At 40.2% G+C, this 17,123-nt stretch overlaps 58 non-coding genes and 5 pseudogenes across 58 annotated transcripts; all 63 read right to left on the bottom strand.

Moving 5' to 3' along the window:
* Positions 1-84: 84 nt before the first annotated feature.
* On the bottom strand, positions 85-203 carry LOC127111730 (5S ribosomal RNA). The gene has a single exon (XR_007798335.1). It is a non-coding gene; the product is annotated as a 5S ribosomal RNA (ribosomal RNA).
* Positions 204-364: 161 nt separating this feature from the next.
* Positions 365-483, bottom strand: LOC127111729 (5S ribosomal RNA). The gene has a single exon (XR_007798334.1). It is a non-coding gene; the product is annotated as a 5S ribosomal RNA (ribosomal RNA).
* Positions 484-644: 161 nt separating this feature from the next.
* On the bottom strand, positions 645-763 carry LOC127111728 (5S ribosomal RNA). Its single transcript, XR_007798333.1, has one exon. It is a non-coding gene; the product is annotated as a 5S ribosomal RNA (ribosomal RNA).
* A 161-nt stretch (positions 764-924) lies between these two features.
* LOC127111727 (5S ribosomal RNA) lies at positions 925-1,043 on the bottom strand. Its single transcript, XR_007798332.1, has one exon. It is a non-coding gene; the product is annotated as a 5S ribosomal RNA (ribosomal RNA).
* Positions 1,044-1,204: 161 nt separating this feature from the next.
* Positions 1,205-1,323, bottom strand: LOC127111725 (5S ribosomal RNA). Its single transcript, XR_007798331.1, has one exon. It is a non-coding gene; the product is annotated as a 5S ribosomal RNA (ribosomal RNA).
* A 161-nt stretch (positions 1,324-1,484) lies between these two features.
* On the bottom strand, positions 1,485-1,603 carry LOC127111723 (5S ribosomal RNA). Its single transcript, XR_007798329.1, has one exon. It is a non-coding gene; the product is annotated as a 5S ribosomal RNA (ribosomal RNA).
* A 161-nt stretch (positions 1,604-1,764) lies between these two features.
* Positions 1,765-1,883, bottom strand: LOC127111722 (5S ribosomal RNA). The gene has a single exon (XR_007798328.1). It is a non-coding gene; the product is annotated as a 5S ribosomal RNA (ribosomal RNA).
* A 161-nt stretch (positions 1,884-2,044) lies between these two features.
* Positions 2,045-2,163, bottom strand: LOC127111721 (5S ribosomal RNA). Its single transcript, XR_007798327.1, has one exon. It is a non-coding gene; the product is annotated as a 5S ribosomal RNA (ribosomal RNA).
* A 161-nt stretch (positions 2,164-2,324) lies between these two features.
* Positions 2,325-2,443, bottom strand: LOC127111720 (5S ribosomal RNA). The gene has a single exon (XR_007798326.1). It is a non-coding gene; the product is annotated as a 5S ribosomal RNA (ribosomal RNA).
* Positions 2,444-2,604: 161 nt separating this feature from the next.
* LOC127111719 (5S ribosomal RNA) lies at positions 2,605-2,723 on the bottom strand. The gene has a single exon (XR_007798325.1). It is a non-coding gene; the product is annotated as a 5S ribosomal RNA (ribosomal RNA).
* A 161-nt stretch (positions 2,724-2,884) lies between these two features.
* Positions 2,885-3,003, bottom strand: LOC127111717 (5S ribosomal RNA). Its single transcript, XR_007798323.1, has one exon. It is a non-coding gene; the product is annotated as a 5S ribosomal RNA (ribosomal RNA).
* A 161-nt stretch (positions 3,004-3,164) lies between these two features.
* Positions 3,165-3,283, bottom strand: LOC127111716 (5S ribosomal RNA). The gene has a single exon (XR_007798322.1). It is a non-coding gene; the product is annotated as a 5S ribosomal RNA (ribosomal RNA).
* A 49-nt stretch (positions 3,284-3,332) lies between these two features.
* LOC127111489 (uncharacterized) lies at positions 3,333-3,455 on the bottom strand (annotated as a pseudogene).
* A 161-nt stretch (positions 3,456-3,616) lies between these two features.
* LOC127111715 (5S ribosomal RNA) lies at positions 3,617-3,735 on the bottom strand. Its single transcript, XR_007798321.1, has one exon. It is a non-coding gene; the product is annotated as a 5S ribosomal RNA (ribosomal RNA).
* A 161-nt stretch (positions 3,736-3,896) lies between these two features.
* Positions 3,897-4,015, bottom strand: LOC127111714 (5S ribosomal RNA). The gene has a single exon (XR_007798320.1). It is a non-coding gene; the product is annotated as a 5S ribosomal RNA (ribosomal RNA).
* Positions 4,016-4,176: 161 nt separating this feature from the next.
* LOC127111713 (5S ribosomal RNA) lies at positions 4,177-4,295 on the bottom strand. The gene has a single exon (XR_007798319.1). It is a non-coding gene; the product is annotated as a 5S ribosomal RNA (ribosomal RNA).
* A 52-nt stretch (positions 4,296-4,347) lies between these two features.
* LOC127111433 (uncharacterized) lies at positions 4,348-4,469 on the bottom strand (annotated as a pseudogene).
* Positions 4,470-4,630: 161 nt separating this feature from the next.
* LOC127111711 (5S ribosomal RNA) lies at positions 4,631-4,749 on the bottom strand. Its single transcript, XR_007798317.1, has one exon. It is a non-coding gene; the product is annotated as a 5S ribosomal RNA (ribosomal RNA).
* Positions 4,750-4,910: 161 nt separating this feature from the next.
* LOC127111709 (5S ribosomal RNA) lies at positions 4,911-5,029 on the bottom strand. Its single transcript, XR_007798316.1, has one exon. It is a non-coding gene; the product is annotated as a 5S ribosomal RNA (ribosomal RNA).
* Positions 5,030-5,190: 161 nt separating this feature from the next.
* Positions 5,191-5,309, bottom strand: LOC127111708 (5S ribosomal RNA). Its single transcript, XR_007798315.1, has one exon. It is a non-coding gene; the product is annotated as a 5S ribosomal RNA (ribosomal RNA).
* A 161-nt stretch (positions 5,310-5,470) lies between these two features.
* LOC127111707 (5S ribosomal RNA) lies at positions 5,471-5,589 on the bottom strand. The gene has a single exon (XR_007798314.1). It is a non-coding gene; the product is annotated as a 5S ribosomal RNA (ribosomal RNA).
* A 161-nt stretch (positions 5,590-5,750) lies between these two features.
* Positions 5,751-5,869, bottom strand: LOC127111706 (5S ribosomal RNA). Its single transcript, XR_007798313.1, has one exon. It is a non-coding gene; the product is annotated as a 5S ribosomal RNA (ribosomal RNA).
* Positions 5,870-6,030: 161 nt separating this feature from the next.
* Positions 6,031-6,149, bottom strand: LOC127111705 (5S ribosomal RNA). The gene has a single exon (XR_007798312.1). It is a non-coding gene; the product is annotated as a 5S ribosomal RNA (ribosomal RNA).
* A 161-nt stretch (positions 6,150-6,310) lies between these two features.
* Positions 6,311-6,429, bottom strand: LOC127111704 (5S ribosomal RNA). The gene has a single exon (XR_007798311.1). It is a non-coding gene; the product is annotated as a 5S ribosomal RNA (ribosomal RNA).
* Positions 6,430-6,590: 161 nt separating this feature from the next.
* LOC127111703 (5S ribosomal RNA) lies at positions 6,591-6,709 on the bottom strand. Its single transcript, XR_007798310.1, has one exon. It is a non-coding gene; the product is annotated as a 5S ribosomal RNA (ribosomal RNA).
* A 49-nt stretch (positions 6,710-6,758) lies between these two features.
* On the bottom strand, positions 6,759-6,880 carry LOC127111432 (uncharacterized; annotated as a pseudogene).
* A 161-nt stretch (positions 6,881-7,041) lies between these two features.
* Positions 7,042-7,160, bottom strand: LOC127111702 (5S ribosomal RNA). The gene has a single exon (XR_007798309.1). It is a non-coding gene; the product is annotated as a 5S ribosomal RNA (ribosomal RNA).
* A 161-nt stretch (positions 7,161-7,321) lies between these two features.
* LOC127111701 (5S ribosomal RNA) lies at positions 7,322-7,440 on the bottom strand. Its single transcript, XR_007798308.1, has one exon. It is a non-coding gene; the product is annotated as a 5S ribosomal RNA (ribosomal RNA).
* A 161-nt stretch (positions 7,441-7,601) lies between these two features.
* LOC127111699 (5S ribosomal RNA) lies at positions 7,602-7,720 on the bottom strand. The gene has a single exon (XR_007798306.1). It is a non-coding gene; the product is annotated as a 5S ribosomal RNA (ribosomal RNA).
* A 161-nt stretch (positions 7,721-7,881) lies between these two features.
* LOC127111698 (5S ribosomal RNA) lies at positions 7,882-8,000 on the bottom strand. Its single transcript, XR_007798305.1, has one exon. It is a non-coding gene; the product is annotated as a 5S ribosomal RNA (ribosomal RNA).
* A 161-nt stretch (positions 8,001-8,161) lies between these two features.
* Positions 8,162-8,280, bottom strand: LOC127111697 (5S ribosomal RNA). Its single transcript, XR_007798304.1, has one exon. It is a non-coding gene; the product is annotated as a 5S ribosomal RNA (ribosomal RNA).
* A 161-nt stretch (positions 8,281-8,441) lies between these two features.
* On the bottom strand, positions 8,442-8,560 carry LOC127111696 (5S ribosomal RNA). The gene has a single exon (XR_007798303.1). It is a non-coding gene; the product is annotated as a 5S ribosomal RNA (ribosomal RNA).
* Positions 8,561-8,721: 161 nt separating this feature from the next.
* LOC127111695 (5S ribosomal RNA) lies at positions 8,722-8,840 on the bottom strand. Its single transcript, XR_007798302.1, has one exon. It is a non-coding gene; the product is annotated as a 5S ribosomal RNA (ribosomal RNA).
* Positions 8,841-9,001: 161 nt separating this feature from the next.
* LOC127111693 (5S ribosomal RNA) lies at positions 9,002-9,120 on the bottom strand. Its single transcript, XR_007798301.1, has one exon. It is a non-coding gene; the product is annotated as a 5S ribosomal RNA (ribosomal RNA).
* A 161-nt stretch (positions 9,121-9,281) lies between these two features.
* LOC127111692 (5S ribosomal RNA) lies at positions 9,282-9,400 on the bottom strand. Its single transcript, XR_007798300.1, has one exon. It is a non-coding gene; the product is annotated as a 5S ribosomal RNA (ribosomal RNA).
* A 161-nt stretch (positions 9,401-9,561) lies between these two features.
* Positions 9,562-9,680, bottom strand: LOC127111691 (5S ribosomal RNA). Its single transcript, XR_007798299.1, has one exon. It is a non-coding gene; the product is annotated as a 5S ribosomal RNA (ribosomal RNA).
* Positions 9,681-9,841: 161 nt separating this feature from the next.
* On the bottom strand, positions 9,842-9,960 carry LOC127111690 (5S ribosomal RNA). Its single transcript, XR_007798298.1, has one exon. It is a non-coding gene; the product is annotated as a 5S ribosomal RNA (ribosomal RNA).
* Positions 9,961-10,121: 161 nt separating this feature from the next.
* Positions 10,122-10,240, bottom strand: LOC127111689 (5S ribosomal RNA). Its single transcript, XR_007798297.1, has one exon. It is a non-coding gene; the product is annotated as a 5S ribosomal RNA (ribosomal RNA).
* Positions 10,241-10,401: 161 nt separating this feature from the next.
* LOC127111687 (5S ribosomal RNA) lies at positions 10,402-10,520 on the bottom strand. The gene has a single exon (XR_007798295.1). It is a non-coding gene; the product is annotated as a 5S ribosomal RNA (ribosomal RNA).
* Positions 10,521-10,681: 161 nt separating this feature from the next.
* LOC127111686 (5S ribosomal RNA) lies at positions 10,682-10,800 on the bottom strand. Its single transcript, XR_007798294.1, has one exon. It is a non-coding gene; the product is annotated as a 5S ribosomal RNA (ribosomal RNA).
* Positions 10,801-10,961: 161 nt separating this feature from the next.
* Positions 10,962-11,080, bottom strand: LOC127111685 (5S ribosomal RNA). The gene has a single exon (XR_007798293.1). It is a non-coding gene; the product is annotated as a 5S ribosomal RNA (ribosomal RNA).
* Positions 11,081-11,241: 161 nt separating this feature from the next.
* LOC127111684 (5S ribosomal RNA) lies at positions 11,242-11,360 on the bottom strand. Its single transcript, XR_007798292.1, has one exon. It is a non-coding gene; the product is annotated as a 5S ribosomal RNA (ribosomal RNA).
* A 161-nt stretch (positions 11,361-11,521) lies between these two features.
* Positions 11,522-11,640, bottom strand: LOC127111683 (5S ribosomal RNA). The gene has a single exon (XR_007798291.1). It is a non-coding gene; the product is annotated as a 5S ribosomal RNA (ribosomal RNA).
* A 49-nt stretch (positions 11,641-11,689) lies between these two features.
* On the bottom strand, positions 11,690-11,812 carry LOC127111487 (uncharacterized; annotated as a pseudogene).
* A 161-nt stretch (positions 11,813-11,973) lies between these two features.
* On the bottom strand, positions 11,974-12,092 carry LOC127111682 (5S ribosomal RNA). Its single transcript, XR_007798290.1, has one exon. It is a non-coding gene; the product is annotated as a 5S ribosomal RNA (ribosomal RNA).
* A 161-nt stretch (positions 12,093-12,253) lies between these two features.
* On the bottom strand, positions 12,254-12,372 carry LOC127111681 (5S ribosomal RNA). The gene has a single exon (XR_007798289.1). It is a non-coding gene; the product is annotated as a 5S ribosomal RNA (ribosomal RNA).
* Positions 12,373-12,532: 160 nt separating this feature from the next.
* LOC127111680 (5S ribosomal RNA) lies at positions 12,533-12,651 on the bottom strand. The gene has a single exon (XR_007798288.1). It is a non-coding gene; the product is annotated as a 5S ribosomal RNA (ribosomal RNA).
* A 49-nt stretch (positions 12,652-12,700) lies between these two features.
* Positions 12,701-12,823, bottom strand: LOC127111446 (uncharacterized; annotated as a pseudogene).
* Positions 12,824-12,984: 161 nt separating this feature from the next.
* Positions 12,985-13,103, bottom strand: LOC127111679 (5S ribosomal RNA). Its single transcript, XR_007798287.1, has one exon. It is a non-coding gene; the product is annotated as a 5S ribosomal RNA (ribosomal RNA).
* Positions 13,104-13,264: 161 nt separating this feature from the next.
* On the bottom strand, positions 13,265-13,383 carry LOC127111677 (5S ribosomal RNA). The gene has a single exon (XR_007798286.1). It is a non-coding gene; the product is annotated as a 5S ribosomal RNA (ribosomal RNA).
* A 161-nt stretch (positions 13,384-13,544) lies between these two features.
* Positions 13,545-13,663, bottom strand: LOC127111675 (5S ribosomal RNA). Its single transcript, XR_007798284.1, has one exon. It is a non-coding gene; the product is annotated as a 5S ribosomal RNA (ribosomal RNA).
* A 161-nt stretch (positions 13,664-13,824) lies between these two features.
* On the bottom strand, positions 13,825-13,943 carry LOC127111674 (5S ribosomal RNA). The gene has a single exon (XR_007798283.1). It is a non-coding gene; the product is annotated as a 5S ribosomal RNA (ribosomal RNA).
* A 161-nt stretch (positions 13,944-14,104) lies between these two features.
* On the bottom strand, positions 14,105-14,223 carry LOC127111673 (5S ribosomal RNA). The gene has a single exon (XR_007798282.1). It is a non-coding gene; the product is annotated as a 5S ribosomal RNA (ribosomal RNA).
* A 161-nt stretch (positions 14,224-14,384) lies between these two features.
* LOC127111672 (5S ribosomal RNA) lies at positions 14,385-14,503 on the bottom strand. Its single transcript, XR_007798281.1, has one exon. It is a non-coding gene; the product is annotated as a 5S ribosomal RNA (ribosomal RNA).
* Positions 14,504-14,664: 161 nt separating this feature from the next.
* Positions 14,665-14,783, bottom strand: LOC127111671 (5S ribosomal RNA). Its single transcript, XR_007798280.1, has one exon. It is a non-coding gene; the product is annotated as a 5S ribosomal RNA (ribosomal RNA).
* Positions 14,784-14,944: 161 nt separating this feature from the next.
* Positions 14,945-15,063, bottom strand: LOC127111670 (5S ribosomal RNA). Its single transcript, XR_007798279.1, has one exon. It is a non-coding gene; the product is annotated as a 5S ribosomal RNA (ribosomal RNA).
* A 161-nt stretch (positions 15,064-15,224) lies between these two features.
* On the bottom strand, positions 15,225-15,343 carry LOC127111669 (5S ribosomal RNA). The gene has a single exon (XR_007798278.1). It is a non-coding gene; the product is annotated as a 5S ribosomal RNA (ribosomal RNA).
* Positions 15,344-15,504: 161 nt separating this feature from the next.
* On the bottom strand, positions 15,505-15,623 carry LOC127111668 (5S ribosomal RNA). Its single transcript, XR_007798277.1, has one exon. It is a non-coding gene; the product is annotated as a 5S ribosomal RNA (ribosomal RNA).
* A 161-nt stretch (positions 15,624-15,784) lies between these two features.
* On the bottom strand, positions 15,785-15,903 carry LOC127111667 (5S ribosomal RNA). The gene has a single exon (XR_007798276.1). It is a non-coding gene; the product is annotated as a 5S ribosomal RNA (ribosomal RNA).
* Positions 15,904-16,064: 161 nt separating this feature from the next.
* Positions 16,065-16,183, bottom strand: LOC127111666 (5S ribosomal RNA). The gene has a single exon (XR_007798275.1). It is a non-coding gene; the product is annotated as a 5S ribosomal RNA (ribosomal RNA).
* Positions 16,184-16,344: 161 nt separating this feature from the next.
* LOC127111664 (5S ribosomal RNA) lies at positions 16,345-16,463 on the bottom strand. The gene has a single exon (XR_007798273.1). It is a non-coding gene; the product is annotated as a 5S ribosomal RNA (ribosomal RNA).
* A 161-nt stretch (positions 16,464-16,624) lies between these two features.
* Positions 16,625-16,743, bottom strand: LOC127111663 (5S ribosomal RNA). Its single transcript, XR_007798272.1, has one exon. It is a non-coding gene; the product is annotated as a 5S ribosomal RNA (ribosomal RNA).
* A 161-nt stretch (positions 16,744-16,904) lies between these two features.
* Positions 16,905-17,023, bottom strand: LOC127111661 (5S ribosomal RNA). Its single transcript, XR_007798271.1, has one exon. It is a non-coding gene; the product is annotated as a 5S ribosomal RNA (ribosomal RNA).
* Between the last annotated feature and the right edge of the window lie 100 nt (positions 17,024-17,123).

Genomic DNA, 17,123 nt, shown 5'->3' with positions numbered 1-17,123 from the left:
AAATGCTTGTCTTCTCCTACTTTTTCCGACTCTTTTACGCCGATTAACAGAAATAAAAAGAAGTATTTAAAAAATCGCAAAAAAGAGGTGCAACACAAGGACTTCCCAGGAGGTCACCCATCCTAGTACTACTCTCGCCCAAGCACGCTTAACTGCGGAGTTCTGATGGGATCCGGTGCATTAGTGCTGGTATGATCGCACCTGATATCTCATGCGCTTTGATTGTATATATTTTATTTCTTTCACTTATTAACGGCAAAACAAACATAATTAACGCTGAAATGCTTGTCTTCTCCTACTTTTTCCGACTCTTTTACGCCGATTAACAGAAATAAAAAGAAGTATTTAAAAAATCGCAAAAAAAGAGGTGCAACACAAGGACTTCCCAGGAGGTCACCCATCCTAGTACTACTCTCGCCCAAGCACGCTTAACTGCGGAGTTCTGATGGGATCCGGTGCATTAGTGCTGGTATGATCGCACCTGATATCTCATGCGCTTTGATTGTATATATTTTATTTCTTTCACTTATTAACGGCAAAACAAACATAATTAACGCTGAAATGCTTGTCTTCTCCTACTTTTTCCGACTCTTTTACGCCGATTAACAGAAATAAAAAGAAGTATTTAAAAAATCGCAAAAAAAGAGGTGCAACACAAGGACTTCCCAGGAGGTCACCCATCCTAGTACTACTCTCGCCCAAGCACGCTTAACTGCGGAGTTCTGATGGGATCCGGTGCATTAGTGCTGGTATGATCGCACCTGATATCTCATGCGCTTTGATTGTATATATTTTATTTCTTTCACTTATTAACGGCAAAACAAACATAATTAACGCTGAAATGCTTGTCTTCTCCTACTTTTTCCGACTCTTTTACGCCGATTAACAGAAATAAAAAGAAGTATTTAAAAAATCGCAAAAAAAGAGGTGCAACACAAGGACTTCCCAGGAGGTCACCCATCCTAGTACTACTCTCGCCCAAGCACGCTTAACTGCGGAGTTCTGATGGGATCCGGTGCATTAGTGCTGGTATGATCGCACCTGATATCTCATGCGCTTTGATTGTATATATTTTATTTCTTTCACTTATTAACGGCAAAACAAACATAATTAACGCTGAAATGCTTGTCTTCTCCTACTTTTTCCGACTCTTTTACGCCGATTAACAGAAATAAAAAGAAGTATTTAAAAAATCGCAAAAAAAGAGGTGCAACACAAGGACTTCCCAGGAGGTCACCCATCCTAGTACTACTCTCGCCCAAGCACGCTTAACTGCGGAGTTCTGATGGGATCCGGTGCATTAGTGCTGGTATGATCGCACCTGATATCTCATGCGCTTTGATTGTATATATTTTATTTCTTTCACTTATTAACGGCAAAACAAACATAATTAACGCTGAAATGCTTGTCTTCTCCTACTTTTTCCGACTCTTTTACGCCGATTAACAGAAATAAAAAGAAGTATTTAAAAAATCGCAAAAAAAGAGGTGCAACACAAGGACTTCCCAGGAGGTCACCCATCCTAGTACTACTCTCGCCCAAGCACGCTTAACTGCGGAGTTCTGATGGGATCCGGTGCATTAGTGCTGGTATGATCGCACCTGATATCTCATGCGCTTTGATTGTATATATTTTATTTCTTTCACTTATTAACGGCAAAACAAACATAATTAACGCTGAAATGCTTGTCTTCTCCTACTTTTTCCGACTCTTTTACGCCGATTAACAGAAATAAAAAGAAGTATTTAAAAAATCGCAAAAAAAGAGGTGCAACACAAGGACTTCCCAGGAGGTCACCCATCCTAGTACTACTCTCGCCCAAGCACGCTTAACTGCGGAGTTCTGATGGGATCCGGTGCATTAGTGCTGGTATGATCGCACCTGATATCTCATGCGCTTTGATTGTATATATTTTATTTCTTTCACTTATTAACGGCAAAACAAACATAATTAACGCTGAAATGCTTGTCTTCTCCTACTTTTTCCGACTCTTTTACGCCGATTAACAGAAATAAAAAGAAGTATTTAAAAAATCGCAAAAAAAGAGGTGCAACACAAGGACTTCCCAGGAGGTCACCCATCCTAGTACTACTCTCGCCCAAGCACGCTTAACTGCGGAGTTCTGATGGGATCCGGTGCATTAGTGCTGGTATGATCGCACCTGATATCTCATGCGCTTTGATTGTATATATTTTATTTCTTTCACTTATTAACGGCAAAACAAACATAATTAACGCTGAAATGCTTGTCTTCTCCTACTTTTTCCGACTCTTTTACGCCGATTAACAGAAATAAAAAGAAGTATTTAAAAAATCGCAAAAAAAGAGGTGCAACACAAGGACTTCCCAGGAGGTCACCCATCCTAGTACTACTCTCGCCCAAGCACGCTTAACTGCGGAGTTCTGATGGGATCCGGTGCATTAGTGCTGGTATGATCGCACCTGATATCTCATGCGCTTTGATTGTATATATTTTATTTCTTTCACTTATTAACGGCAAAACAAACATAATTAACGCTGAAATGCTTGTCTTCTCCTACTTTTTCCGACTCTTTTACGCCGATTAACAGAAATAAAAAGAAGTATTTAAAAAATCGCAAAAAAAGAGGTGCAACACAAGGACTTCCCAGGAGGTCACCCATCCTAGTACTACTCTCGCCCAAGCACGCTTAACTGCGGAGTTCTGATGGGATCCGGTGCATTAGTGCTGGTATGATCGCACCTGATATCTCATGCGCTTTGATTGTATATATTTTATTTCTTTCACTTATTAACGGCAAAACAAACATAATTAACGCTGAAATGCTTGTCTTCTCCTACTTTTTCCGACTCTTTTACGCCGATTAACAGAAATAAAAAGAAGTATTTAAAAAATCGCAAAAAAAGAGGTGCAACACAAGGACTTCCCAGGAGGTCACCCATCCTAGTACTACTCTCGCCCAAGCACGCTTAACTGCGGAGTTCTGATGGGATCCGGTGCATTAGTGCTGGTATGATCGCACCTGATATCTCATGCGCTTTGATTGTATATATTTTATTTCTTTCACTTATTAACGGCAAAACAAACATAATTAACGCTGAAATGCTTGTCTTCTCCTACTTTTTCCGACTCTTTTACGCCGATTAACAGAAATAAAAAGAAGTATTTAAAAAATCGCAAAAAAAGAGGTGCAACACAAGGACTTCCCAGGAGGTCACCCATCCTAGTACTACTCTCGCCCAAGCACGCTTAACTGCGGAGTTCTGATGGGATCCGGTGCATTAGTGCTGGTATGATCGCACCTGATATCTCATGCGCTTTGATTGTATATATTTTATTTCTTTCACTTATTAACGGCAAAACAAACATAATTAACGCCCAGGAGGTCACCCATCCTAGTACTACTCTCGCCCAAGCACGCTTAACTGCGGAGTTCTGATGGGATCCGGTGCATTAGTGCTGGTATGATCGCACCTGATATCTCATGCGCTTTGATTGTATATATTTTATTTCTTTCACTTATTAACGGCAAAACAAACATAATTAACGCTGAAATGCTTGTCTTCTCCTACTTTTTCCGACTCTTTTACGCCGATTAACAGAAATAAAAAGAAGTATTTAAAAAATCGCAAAAAAAGAGGTGCAACACAAGGACTTCCCAGGAGGTCACCCATCCTAGTACTACTCTCGCCCAAGCACGCTTAACTGCGGAGTTCTGATGGGATCCGGTGCATTAGTGCTGGTATGATCGCACCTGATATCTCATGCGCTTTGATTGTATATATTTTATTTCTTTCACTTATTAACGGCAAAACAAACATAATTAACGCTGAAATGCTTGTCTTCTCCTACTTTTTCCGACTCTTTTACGCCGATTAACAGAAATAAAAAGAAGTATTTAAAAAATCGCAAAAAAAGAGGTGCAACACAAGGACTTCCCAGGAGGTCACCCATCCTAGTACTACTCTCGCCCAAGCACGCTTAACTGCGGAGTTCTGATGGGATCCGGTGCATTAGTGCTGGTATGATCGCACCTGATATCTCATGCGCTTTGATTGTATATATTTTATTTCTTTCACTTATTAACGGCAAAACAAACATAATTAACGCTGAAATGCTTGTCTTCTCCTACTTTTTCCGACTCTTTTACGCCGATTAACAGAAATAAAAAGAAGTATTTAAAAAATCGCAAAAAAAGAGGTGCAACACAAGGACTTCCCAGGAGGTCACCCATCCTAGTACTACTCTCGCCCAAGCACGCTTAACTGCGGAGTTCTGATGGGATCCGGTGCATTAGTGCTGGTATGATCGCACCTGATATCTCATGCGCTTTGATTGTATATATTTTATTTCTTTCACTTATTAACGGCAAAACAAAACATAATTACACGCCCAGGAGGTCACCCATCCTAGTACTACTCTCGCCCAAGCACGCTTAACTGCGGAGTTCTGATGGGATCCGGTGCATTAGTGCTGGTATGATCGCACCTGATATCTCATGCGCTTTGATTGTATATATTTTATTTCTTTCACTTATTAACGGCAAAACAAACATAATTAACGCTGAAATGCTTGTCTTCTCCTACTTTTTCCGACTCTTTTACGCCGATTAACAGAAATAAAAAGAAGTATTTAAAAAATCGCAAAAAAAGAGGTGCAACACAAGGACTTCCCAGGAGGTCACCCATCCTAGTACTACTCTCGCCCAAGCACGCTTAACTGCGGAGTTCTGATGGGATCCGGTGCATTAGTGCTGGTATGATCGCACCTGATATCTCATGCGCTTTGATTGTATATATTTTATTTCTTTCACTTATTAACGGCAAAACAAACATAATTAACGCTGAAATGCTTGTCTTCTCCTACTTTTTCCGACTCTTTTACGCCGATTAACAGAAATAAAAAGAAGTATTTAAAAAATCGCAAAAAAAGAGGTGCAACACAAGGACTTCCCAGGAGGTCACCCATCCTAGTACTACTCTCGCCCAAGCACGCTTAACTGCGGAGTTCTGATGGGATCCGGTGCATTAGTGCTGGTATGATCGCACCTGATATCTCATGCGCTTTGATTGTATATATTTTATTTCTTTCACTTATTAACGGCAAAACAAACATAATTAACGCTGAAATGCTTGTCTTCTCCTACTTTTTCCGACTCTTTTACGCCGATTAACAGAAATAAAAAGAAGTATTTAAAAAATCGCAAAAAAAGAGGTGCAACACAAGGACTTCCCAGGAGGTCACCCATCCTAGTACTACTCTCGCCCAAGCACGCTTAACTGCGGAGTTCTGATGGGATCCGGTGCATTAGTGCTGGTATGATCGCACCTGATATCTCATGCGCTTTGATTGTATATATTTTATTTCTTTCACTTATTAACGGCAAAACAAACATAATTAACGCTGAAATGCTTGTCTTCTCCTACTTTTTCCGACTCTTTTACGCCGATTAACAGAAATAAAAAGAAGTATTTAAAAAATCGCAAAAAAAGAGGTGCAACACAAGGACTTCCCAGGAGGTCACCCATCCTAGTACTACTCTCGCCCAAGCACGCTTAACTGCGGAGTTCTGATGGGATCCGGTGCATTAGTGCTGGTATGATCGCACCTGATATCTCATGCGCTTTGATTGTATATATTTTATTTCTTTCACTTATTAACGGCAAAACAAACATAATTAACGCTGAAATGCTTGTCTTCTCCTACTTTTTCCGACTCTTTTACGCCGATTAACAGAAATAAAAAGAAGTATTTAAAAAATCGCAAAAAAAGAGGTGCAACACAAGGACTTCCCAGGAGGTCACCCATCCTAGTACTACTCTCGCCCAAGCACGCTTAACTGCGGAGTTCTGATGGGATCCGGTGCATTAGTGCTGGTATGATCGCACCTGATATCTCATGCGCTTTGATTGTATATATTTTATTTCTTTCACTTATTAACGGCAAAACAAACATAATTAACGCTGAAATGCTTGTCTTCTCCTACTTTTTCCGACTCTTTTACGCCGATTAACAGAAATAAAAAGAAGTATTTAAAAAATCGCAAAAAAAGAGGTGCAACACAAGGACTTCCCAGGAGGTCACCCATCCTAGTACTACTCTCGCCCAAGCACGCTTAACTGCGGAGTTCTGATGGGATCCGGTGCATTAGTGCTGGTATGATCGCACCTGATATCTCATGCGCTTTGATTGTATATATTTTATTTCTTTCACTTATTAACGGCAAAACAAACATAATTAACGCTGAAATGCTTGTCTTCTCCTACTTTTTCCGACTCTTTTACGCCGATTAACAGAAATAAAAAGAAGTATTTAAAAAATCGCAAAAAAAGAGGTGCAACACAAGGACTTCCCAGGAGGTCACCCATCCTAGTACTACTCTCGCCCAAGCACGCTTAACTGCGGAGTTCTGATGGGATCCGGTGCATTAGTGCTGGTATGATCGCACCTGATATCTCATGCGCTTTGATTGTATATATTTTATTTCTTTCACTTATTAACGGCAAAACAAACATAATTAACGCTGAAATGCTTGTCTTCTCCTACTTTTTCCGACTCTTTTACGCCGATTAACAGAAATAAAAAGAAGTATTTAAAAAATCGCAAAAAAAGAGGTGCAACACAAGGACTTCCCAGGAGGTCACCCATCCTAGTACTACTCTCGCCCAAGCACGCTTAACTGCGGAGTTCTGATGGGATCCGGTGCATTAGTGCTGGTATGATCGCACCTGATATCTCATGCGCTTTGATTGTATATATTTTATTTCTTTCACTTATTAACGGCAAAACAACATAATTAACGCCCAGGAGGTCACCCATCCTAGTACTACTCTCGCCCAAGCACGCTTAACTGCGGAGTTCTGATGGGATCCGGTGCATTAGTGCTGGTATGATCGCACCTGATATCTCATGCGCTTTGATTGTATATATTTTATTTCTTTCACTTATTAACGGCAAAACAAACATAATTAACGCTGAAATGCTTGTCTTCTCCTACTTTTTCCGACTCTTTTACGCCGATTAACAGAAATAAAAAGAAGTATTTAAAAAATCGCAAAAAAAGAGGTGCAACACAAGGACTTCCCAGGAGGTCACCCATCCTAGTACTACTCTCGCCCAAGCACGCTTAACTGCGGAGTTCTGATGGGATCCGGTGCATTAGTGCTGGTATGATCGCACCTGATATCTCATGCGCTTTGATTGTATATATTTTATTTCTTTCACTTATTAACGGCAAAACAAACATAATTAACGCTGAAATGCTTGTCTTCTCCTACTTTTTCCGACTCTTTTACGCCGATTAACAGAAATAAAAAGAAGTATTTAAAAAATCGCAAAAAAAGAGGTGCAACACAAGGACTTCCCAGGAGGTCACCCATCCTAGTACTACTCTCGCCCAAGCACGCTTAACTGCGGAGTTCTGATGGGATCCGGTGCATTAGTGCTGGTATGATCGCACCTGATATCTCATGCGCTTTGATTGTATATATTTTATTTCTTTCACTTATTAACGGCAAAACAAACATAATTAACGCTGAAATGCTTGTCTTCTCCTACTTTTTCCGACTCTTTTACGCCGATTAACAGAAATAAAAAGAAGTATTTAAAAAATCGCAAAAAAAGAGGTGCAACACAAGGACTTCCCAGGAGGTCACCCATCCTAGTACTACTCTCGCCCAAGCACGCTTAACTGCGGAGTTCTGATGGGATCCGGTGCATTAGTGCTGGTATGATCGCACCTGATATCTCATGCGCTTTGATTGTATATATTTTATTTCTTTCACTTATTAACGGCAAAACAAACATAATTAACGCTGAAATGCTTGTCTTCTCCTACTTTTTCCGACTCTTTTACGCCGATTAACAGAAATAAAAAGAAGTATTTAAAAAATCGCAAAAAAAGAGGTGCAACACAAGGACTTCCCAGGAGGTCACCCATCCTAGTACTACTCTCGCCCAAGCACGCTTAACTGCGGAGTTCTGATGGGATCCGGTGCATTAGTGCTGGTATGATCGCACCTGATATCTCATGCGCTTTGATTGTATATATTTTATTTCTTTCACTTATTAACGGCAAAACAAACATAATTAACGCTGAAATGCTTGTCTTCTCCTACTTTTTCCGACTCTTTTACGCCGATTAACAGAAATAAAAAGAAGTATTTAAAAAATCGCAAAAAAAGAGGTGCAACACAAGGACTTCCCAGGAGGTCACCCATCCTAGTACTACTCTCGCCCAAGCACGCTTAACTGCGGAGTTCTGATGGGATCCGGTGCATTAGTGCTGGTATGATCGCACCTGATATCTCATGCGCTTTGATTGTATATATTTTATTTCTTTCACTTATTAACGGCAAAACAAACATAATTAACGCTGAAATGCTTGTCTTCTCCTACTTTTTCCGACTCTTTTACGCCGATTAACAGAAATAAAAAGAAGTATTTAAAAAATCGCAAAAAAAGAGGTGCAACACAAGGACTTCCCAGGAGGTCACCCATCCTAGTACTACTCTCGCCCAAGCACGCTTAACTGCGGAGTTCTGATGGGATCCGGTGCATTAGTGCTGGTATGATCGCACCTGATATCTCATGCGCTTTGATTGTATATATTTTATTTCTTTCACTTATTAACGGCAAAACAAACATAATTAACGCTGAAATGCTTGTCTTCTCCTACTTTTTCCGACTCTTTTACGCCGATTAACAGAAATAAAAAGAAGTATTTAAAAAATCGCAAAAAAAGAGGTGCAACACAAGGACTTCCCAGGAGGTCACCCATCCTAGTACTACTCTCGCCCAAGCACGCTTAACTGCGGAGTTCTGATGGGATCCGGTGCATTAGTGCTGGTATGATCGCACCTGATATCTCATGCGCTTTGATTGTATATATTTTATTTCTTTCACTTATTAACGGCAAAACAAACATAATTAACGCTGAAATGCTTGTCTTCTCCTACTTTTTCCGACTCTTTTACGCCGATTAACAGAAATAAAAAGAAGTATTTAAAAAATCGCAAAAAAAGAGGTGCAACACAAGGACTTCCCAGGAGGTCACCCATCCTAGTACTACTCTCGCCCAAGCACGCTTAACTGCGGAGTTCTGATGGGATCCGGTGCATTAGTGCTGGTATGATCGCACCTGATATCTCATGCGCTTTGATTGTATATATTTTATTTCTTTCACTTATTAACGGCAAAACAAACATAATTAACGCTGAAATGCTTGTCTTCTCCTACTTTTTCCGACTCTTTTACGCCGATTAACAGAAATAAAAAGAAGTATTTAAAAAATCGCAAAAAAAGAGGTGCAACACAAGGACTTCCCAGGAGGTCACCCATCCTAGTACTACTCTCGCCCAAGCACGCTTAACTGCGGAGTTCTGATGGGATCCGGTGCATTAGTGCTGGTATGATCGCACCTGATATCTCATGCGCTTTGATTGTATATATTTTATTTCTTTCACTTATTAACGGCAAAACAAACATAATTAACGCTGAAATGCTTGTCTTCTCCTACTTTTTCCGACTCTTTTACGCCGATTAACAGAAATAAAAAGAAGTATTTAAAAAATCGCAAAAAAAGAGGTGCAACACAAGGACTTCCCAGGAGGTCACCCATCCTAGTACTACTCTCGCCCAAGCACGCTTAACTGCGGAGTTCTGATGGGATCCGGTGCATTAGTGCTGGTATGATCGCACCTGATATCTCATGCGCTTTGATTGTATATATTTTATTTCTTTCACTTATTAACGGCAAAACAAACATAATTAACGCTGAAATGCTTGTCTTCTCCTACTTTTTCCGACTCTTTTACGCCGATTAACAGAAATAAAAAGAAGTATTTAAAAAATCGCAAAAAAAGAGGTGCAACACAAGGACTTCCCAGGAGGTCACCCATCCTAGTACTACTCTCGCCCAAGCACGCTTAACTGCGGAGTTCTGATGGGATCCGGTGCATTAGTGCTGGTATGATCGCACCTGATATCTCATGCGCTTTGATTGTATATATTTTATTTCTTTCACTTATTAACGGCAAAACAAACATAATTAACGCTGAAATGCTTGTCTTCTCCTACTTTTTCCGACTCTTTTACGCCGATTAACAGAAATAAAAAGAAGTATTTAAAAAATCGCAAAAAAAGAGGTGCAACACAAGGACTTCCCAGGAGGTCACCCATCCTAGTACTACTCTCGCCCAAGCACGCTTAACTGCGGAGTTCTGATGGGATCCGGTGCATTAGTGCTGGTATGATCGCACCTGATATCTCATGCGCTTTGATTGTATATATTTTATTTCTTTCACTTATTAACGGCAAAACAAACATAATTAACGCTGAAATGCTTGTCTTCTCCTACTTTTTCCGACTCTTTTACGCCGATTAACAGAAATAAAAAGAAGTATTTAAAAAATCGCAAAAAAAGAGGTGCAACACAAGGACTTCCCAGGAGGTCACCCATCCTAGTACTACTCTCGCCCAAGCACGCTTAACTGCGGAGTTCTGATGGGATCCGGTGCATTAGTGCTGGTATGATCGCACCTGATATCTCATGCGCTTTGATTGTATATATTTTATTTCTTTCACTTATTAACGGCAAAACAAACATAATTAACGCTGAAATGCTTGTCTTCTCCTACTTTTTCCGACTCTTTTACGCCGATTAACAGAAATAAAAAGAAGTATTTAAAAAATCGCAAAAAAAGAGGTGCAACACAAGGACTTCCCAGGAGGTCACCCATCCTAGTACTACTCTCGCCCAAGCACGCTTAACTGCGGAGTTCTGATGGGATCCGGTGCATTAGTGCTGGTATGATCGCACCTGATATCTCATGCGCTTTGATTGTATATATTTTATTTCTTTCACTTATTAACGGCAAAACAAACATAATTAACGCTGAAATGCTTGTCTTCTCCTACTTTTTCCGACTCTTTTACGCCGATTAACAGAAATAAAAAGAAGTATTTAAAAAATCGCAAAAAAAGAGGTGCAACACAAGGACTTCCCAGGAGGTCACCCATCCTAGTACTACTCTCGCCCAAGCACGCTTAACTGCGGAGTTCTGATGGGATCCGGTGCATTAGTGCTGGTATGATCGCACCTGATATCTCATGCGCTTTGATTGTATATATTTTATTTCTTTCACTTATTAACGGCAAAACAAACATAATTAACGCTGAAATGCTTGTCTTCTCCTACTTTTTCCGACTCTTTTACGCCGATTAACAGAAATAAAAAGAAGTATTTAAAAAATCGCAAAAAAAGAGGTGCAACACAAGGACTTCCCAGGAGGTCACCCATCCTAGTACTACTCTCGCCCAAGCACGCTTAACTGCGGAGTTCTGATGGGATCCGGTGCATTAGTGCTGGTATGATCGCACCTGATATCTCATGCGCTTTGATTGTATATATTTTATTTCTTTCACTTATTAACGGCAAAACAAACATAATTAACGCTGAAATGCTTGTCTTCTCCTACTTTTTCCGACTCTTTTACGCCGATTAACAGAAATAAAAAGAAGTATTTAAAAAATCGCAAAAAAAGAGGTGCAACACAAGGACTTCCCAGGAGGTCACCCATCCTAGTACTACTCTCGCCCAAGCACGCTTAACTGCGGAGTTCTGATGGGATCCGGTGCATTAGTGCTGGTATGATCGCACCTGATATCTCATGCGCTTTGATTGTATATATTTTATTTCTTTCACTTATTAACGGCAAAACAAACATAATTAACGCCCAGGAGGTCACCCATCCTAGTACTACTCTCGCCCAAGCACGCTTAACTGCGGAGTTCTGATGGGATCCGGTGCATTAGTGCTGGTATGATCGCACCTGATATCTCATGCGCTTTGATTGTATATATTTTATTTCTTTCACTTATTAACGGCAAAACAAACATAATTAACGCTGAAATGCTTGTCTTCTCCTACTTTTTCCGACTCTTTTACGCCGATTAACAGAAATAAAAAGAAGTATTTAAAAAATCGCAAAAAAAGAGGTGCAACACAAGGACTTCCCAGGAGGTCACCCATCCTAGTACTACTCTCGCCCAAGCACGCTTAACTGCGGAGTTCTGATGGGATCCGGTGCATTAGTGCTGGTATGATCGCACCTGATATCTCATGCGCTTTGATTGTATATATTTTATTTCTTTCACTTATTAACGGCAAAACAAACATAATTAACGCTGAAATGCTTGTCTTCTCCTACTTTTTCCGACTCTTTTACGCCGATTAACAGAAATAAAAAGAAGTATTTAAAAAATCGCAAAAAAAGAGGTGCAACACAAGGACTTCCCAGGAGGTCACCCATCCTAGTACTACTCTCGCCCAAGCACGCTTAACTGCGGAGTTCTGATGGGATCCGGTGCATTAGTGCTGGTATGATCGCACCTGATATCTCATGCGCTTTGATTGTATATATTTTATTTCTTTCACTTATTAACGGCAAAACAAACATAATTAACGCTGAAATGCTTGTCTTCTCCTACTTTTTCCGACTCTTTTACGCCGATTAACAGAAATAAAAAGAAGTATTAAAAAATCGCAAAAAAAGAGGTGCAACACAAGGACTTCCCAGGAGGTCACCCATCCTAGTACTACTCTCGCCCAAGCACGCTTAACTGCGGAGTTCTGATGGGATCCGGTGCATTAGTGCTGGTATGATCGCACCTGATATCTCATGCGCTTTGATTGTATATATTTTATTTCTTTCACTTATTAACGGCAAAACAAACATAATTAACGCCCAGGAGGTCACCCATCCTAGTACTACTCTCGCCCAAGCACGCTTAACTGCGGAGTTCTGATGGGATCCGGTGCATTAGTGCTGGTATGATCGCACCTGATATCTCATGCGCTTTGATTGTATATATTTTATTTCTTTCACTTATTAACGGCAAAACAAACATAATTAACGCTGAAATGCTTGTCTTCTCCTACTTTTTCCGACTCTTTTACGCCGATTAACAGAAATAAAAAGAAGTATTTAAAAAATCGCAAAAAAAGAGGTGCAACACAAGGACTTCCCAGGAGGTCACCCATCCTAGTACTACTCTCGCCCAAGCACGCTTAACTGCGGAGTTCTGATGGGATCCGGTGCATTAGTGCTGGTATGATCGCACCTGATATCTCATGCGCTTTGATTGTATATATTTTATTTCTTTCACTTATTAACGGCAAAACAAACATAATTAACGCTGAAATGCTTGTCTTCTCCTACTTTTTCCGACTCTTTTACGCCGATTAACAGAAATAAAAAGAAGTATTTAAAAAATCGCAAAAAAAGAGGTGCAACACAAGGACTTCCCAGGAGGTCACCCATCCTAGTACTACTCTCGCCCAAGCACGCTTAACTGCGGAGTTCTGATGGGATCCGGTGCATTAGTGCTGGTATGATCGCACCTGATATCTCATGCGCTTTGATTGTATATATTTTATTTCTTTCACTTATTAACGGCAAAACAAACATAATTAACGCTGAAATGCTTGTCTTCTCCTACTTTTTCCGACTCTTTTACGCCGATTAACAGAAATAAAAAGAAGTATTTAAAAAATCGCAAAAAAAGAGGTGCAACACAAGGACTTCCCAGGAGGTCACCCATCCTAGTACTACTCTCGCCCAAGCACGCTTAACTGCGGAGTTCTGATGGGATCCGGTGCATTAGTGCTGGTATGATCGCACCTGATATCTCATGCGCTTTGATTGTATATATTTTATTTCTTTCACTTATTAACGGCAAAACAAACATAATTAACGCTGAAATGCTTGTCTTCTCCTACTTTTTCCGACTCTTTTACGCCGATTAACAGAAATAAAAAGAAGTATTTAAAAAATCGCAAAAAAAGAGGTGCAACACAAGGACTTCCCAGGAGGTCACCCATCCTAGTACTACTCTCGCCCAAGCACGCTTAACTGCGGAGTTCTGATGGGATCCGGTGCATTAGTGCTGGTATGATCGCACCTGATATCTCATGCGCTTTGATTGTATATATTTTATTTCTTTCACTTATTAACGGCAAAACAAACATAATTAACGCTGAAATGCTTGTCTTCTCCTACTTTTTCCGACTCTTTTACGCCGATTAACAGAAATAAAAAGAAGTATTTAAAAAATCGCAAAAAAAGAGGTGCAACACAAGGACTTCCCAGGAGGTCACCCATCCTAGTACTACTCTCGCCCAAGCACGCTTAACTGCGGAGTTCTGATGGGATCCGGTGCATTAGTGCTGGTATGATCGCACCTGATATCTCATGCGCTTTGATTGTATATATTTTATTTCTTTCACTTATTAACGGCAAAACAAACATAATTAACGCTGAAATGCTTGTCTTCTCCTACTTTTTCCGACTCTTTTACGCCGATTAACAGAAATAAAAAGAAGTATTTAAAAAATCGCAAAAAAAGAGGTGCAACACAAGGACTTCCCAGGAGGTCACCCATCCTAGTACTACTCTCGCCCAAGCACGCTTAACTGCGGAGTTCTGATGGGATCCGGTGCATTAGTGCTGGTATGATCGCACCTGATATCTCATGCGCTTTGATTGTATATATTTTATTTCTTTCACTTATTAACGGCAAAACAAACATAATTAACGCTGAAATGCTTGTCTTCTCCTACTTTTTCCGACTCTTTTACGCCGATTAACAGAAATAAAAAGAAGTATTTAAAAAATCGCAAAAAAAGAGGTGCAACACAAGGACTTCCCAGGAGGTCACCCATCCTAGTACTACTCTCGCCCAAGCACGCTTAACTGCGGAGTTCTGATGGGATCCGGTGCATTAGTGCTGGTATGATCGCACCTGATATCTCATGCGCTTTGATTGTATATATTTTATTTCTTTCACTTATTAACGGCAAAACAAACATAATTAACGCTGAAATGCTTGTCTTCTCCTACTTTTTCCGACTCTTTTACGCCGATTAACAGAAATAAAAAGAAGTATTTAAAAAATCGCAAAAAAAGAGGTGCAACACAAGGACTTCCCAGGAGGTCACCCATCCTAGTACTACTCTCGCCCAAGCACGCTTAACTGCGGAGTTCTGATGGGATCCGGTGCATTAGTGCTGGTATGATCGCACCTGATATCTCATGCGCTTTGATTGTATATATTTTATTTCTTTCACTTATTAACGGCAAAACAAACATAATTAACGCTGAAATGCTTGTCTTCTCCTACTTTTTCCGACTCTTTTACGCCGATTAACAGAAATAAAAAGAAGTATTTAAAAAATCGCAAAAAAAGAGGTGCAACACAAGGACTTCCCAGGAGGTCACCCATCCTAGTACTACTCTCGCCCAAGCACGCTTAACTGCGGAGTTCTGATGGGATCCGGTGCATTAGTGCTGGTATGATCGCACCTGATATCTCATGCGCTTTGATTGTATATATTTTATTTCTTTCACTTATTAACGGCAAAACAAACATAATTAACGCTGAAATGCTTGTCTTCTCCTACTTTTTCCGACTCTTTTACGCCGATTAACAGAAATAAAAAGAAGTATTTAAAAAATCGCAAAAAAAGAGGTGCAACACAAGGACTTCCCAGGAGGTCACCCATCCTAGTACTACTCTCGCCCAAGCACGCTTAACTGCGGAGTTCTGATGGGATCCGGTGCATTAGTGCTGGTATGATCGCACCTGATATCTCATGCGCTTTGATTGTATATATTTTATTTCTTTCACTTATTAACGGCAAAACAAACATAATTAACGCTGAAATGCTTGTCTTCTCCTACTTTTTCCGACTCTTTTACGCCGATTAACAGAAATAAAAAGAAGTATTTAAAAAATCGCAAAAAAAGAGGTGCAACACAAGGACTTCCCAGGAGGTCACCCATCCTAGTACTACTCTCGCCCAAGCACGCTTAACTGCGGAGTTCTGATGGGATCCGGTGCATTAGTGCTGGTATGATCGCACCTGATATCTCATGCGCTTTGATTGTATATATTTTATTTCTTTCACTTATTAACGGCAAAACAAACATAATTAACGCTGAAATGCTTGTCTTCTCCTACTTTTTCCGACTCTTTTACGCCGATTAACAGAAATAAAAAGAAGTATTTAAAAAATCGCAAAAAAAGAGGTGCAACACAAGGACTTCCCAGGAGGTCACCCATCCTAGTACTACTCTCGCCCAAGCACGCTTAACTGCGGAGTTCTGATGGGATCCGGTGCATTAGTGCTGGTATGATCGCACCTGATATCTCATGCGCTTTGATTGTATATATTTTATTTCTTTCACTTATTAACGGCAAAACAAACATAATTAACGCTGAAATGCTTGTCTTCTCCTACTTTTTCCGACTCTTTTACGCCGATTAACAGAAATAAAAAGAAGTATTTAAAAAATCGCAAAAAAAGAGGTGCAACACAAGGACTTCCCAGGAGGTCACCCATCCTAGTACTACTCTCGCCCAAGCACGCTTAACTGCGGAGTTCTGATGGGATCCGGTGCATTAGTGCTGGTATGATCGCACCTGATATCTCATGCGCTTTGATTGTATATATTTTATTTCTTTCACTTATTAACGGCAAAACAAACATAATTAACGCTGAAATGCTTGTCTTCTCCTACTTTTTCCGACTCTTTTACGCCGATTAACAGAAATAAAAAGAAGTATTTAAAAAATCGCAAAAAAAGAGGTGCAACACAAGGACTTCCCAGGAGGTCACCCATCCTAGTACTACTCTCGCCCAAGCACGCTTAACTGCGGAGTTCTGATGGGATCCGGTGCATTAGTGCTGGTATGATCGCACCTGATATCTCATGCGCTTTGATTGTATATATTTTATTTCTTTCACTTATTAACGGCAAAACAAACATAATTAACGCTGAAATGCTTGTCTTCTCCTACTTTTTCCGACTCTTTTACGCCGATTAACAGAAATAAAAAGAAGTATTTAAAAAATCGCAAAAAAAGAGGTGCAACACAAGGACTTCCCAGGAGGTCACCCATCCTAGTACTACTCTCGCCCAAGCACGCTTAACTGCGGAGTTCTGATGGGATCCGGTGCATTAGTGCTGGTATGATCGCACCTGATATCTCATGCGCTTTGATTGTATATATTTTATTTCTTTCACTTATTAACGGCAAAACAAACATAATTAACGCTGAAATGCTTGTCTTCTCCTACTTTT

This window comes from Lathyrus oleraceus, unplaced genomic scaffold, assembly GCF_024323335.1.
Source record: "Lathyrus oleraceus cultivar Zhongwan6 unplaced genomic scaffold, CAAS_Psat_ZW6_1.0 chrUn0005, whole genome shotgun sequence".
NCBI lineage: Eukaryota > Viridiplantae > Streptophyta > Magnoliopsida > Fabales > Fabaceae > Lathyrus > Lathyrus oleraceus.
The sequence above is the reverse complement of the archived record's forward strand: the minus strand, read 5'-3'. Positions and strand labels throughout refer to the sequence as shown.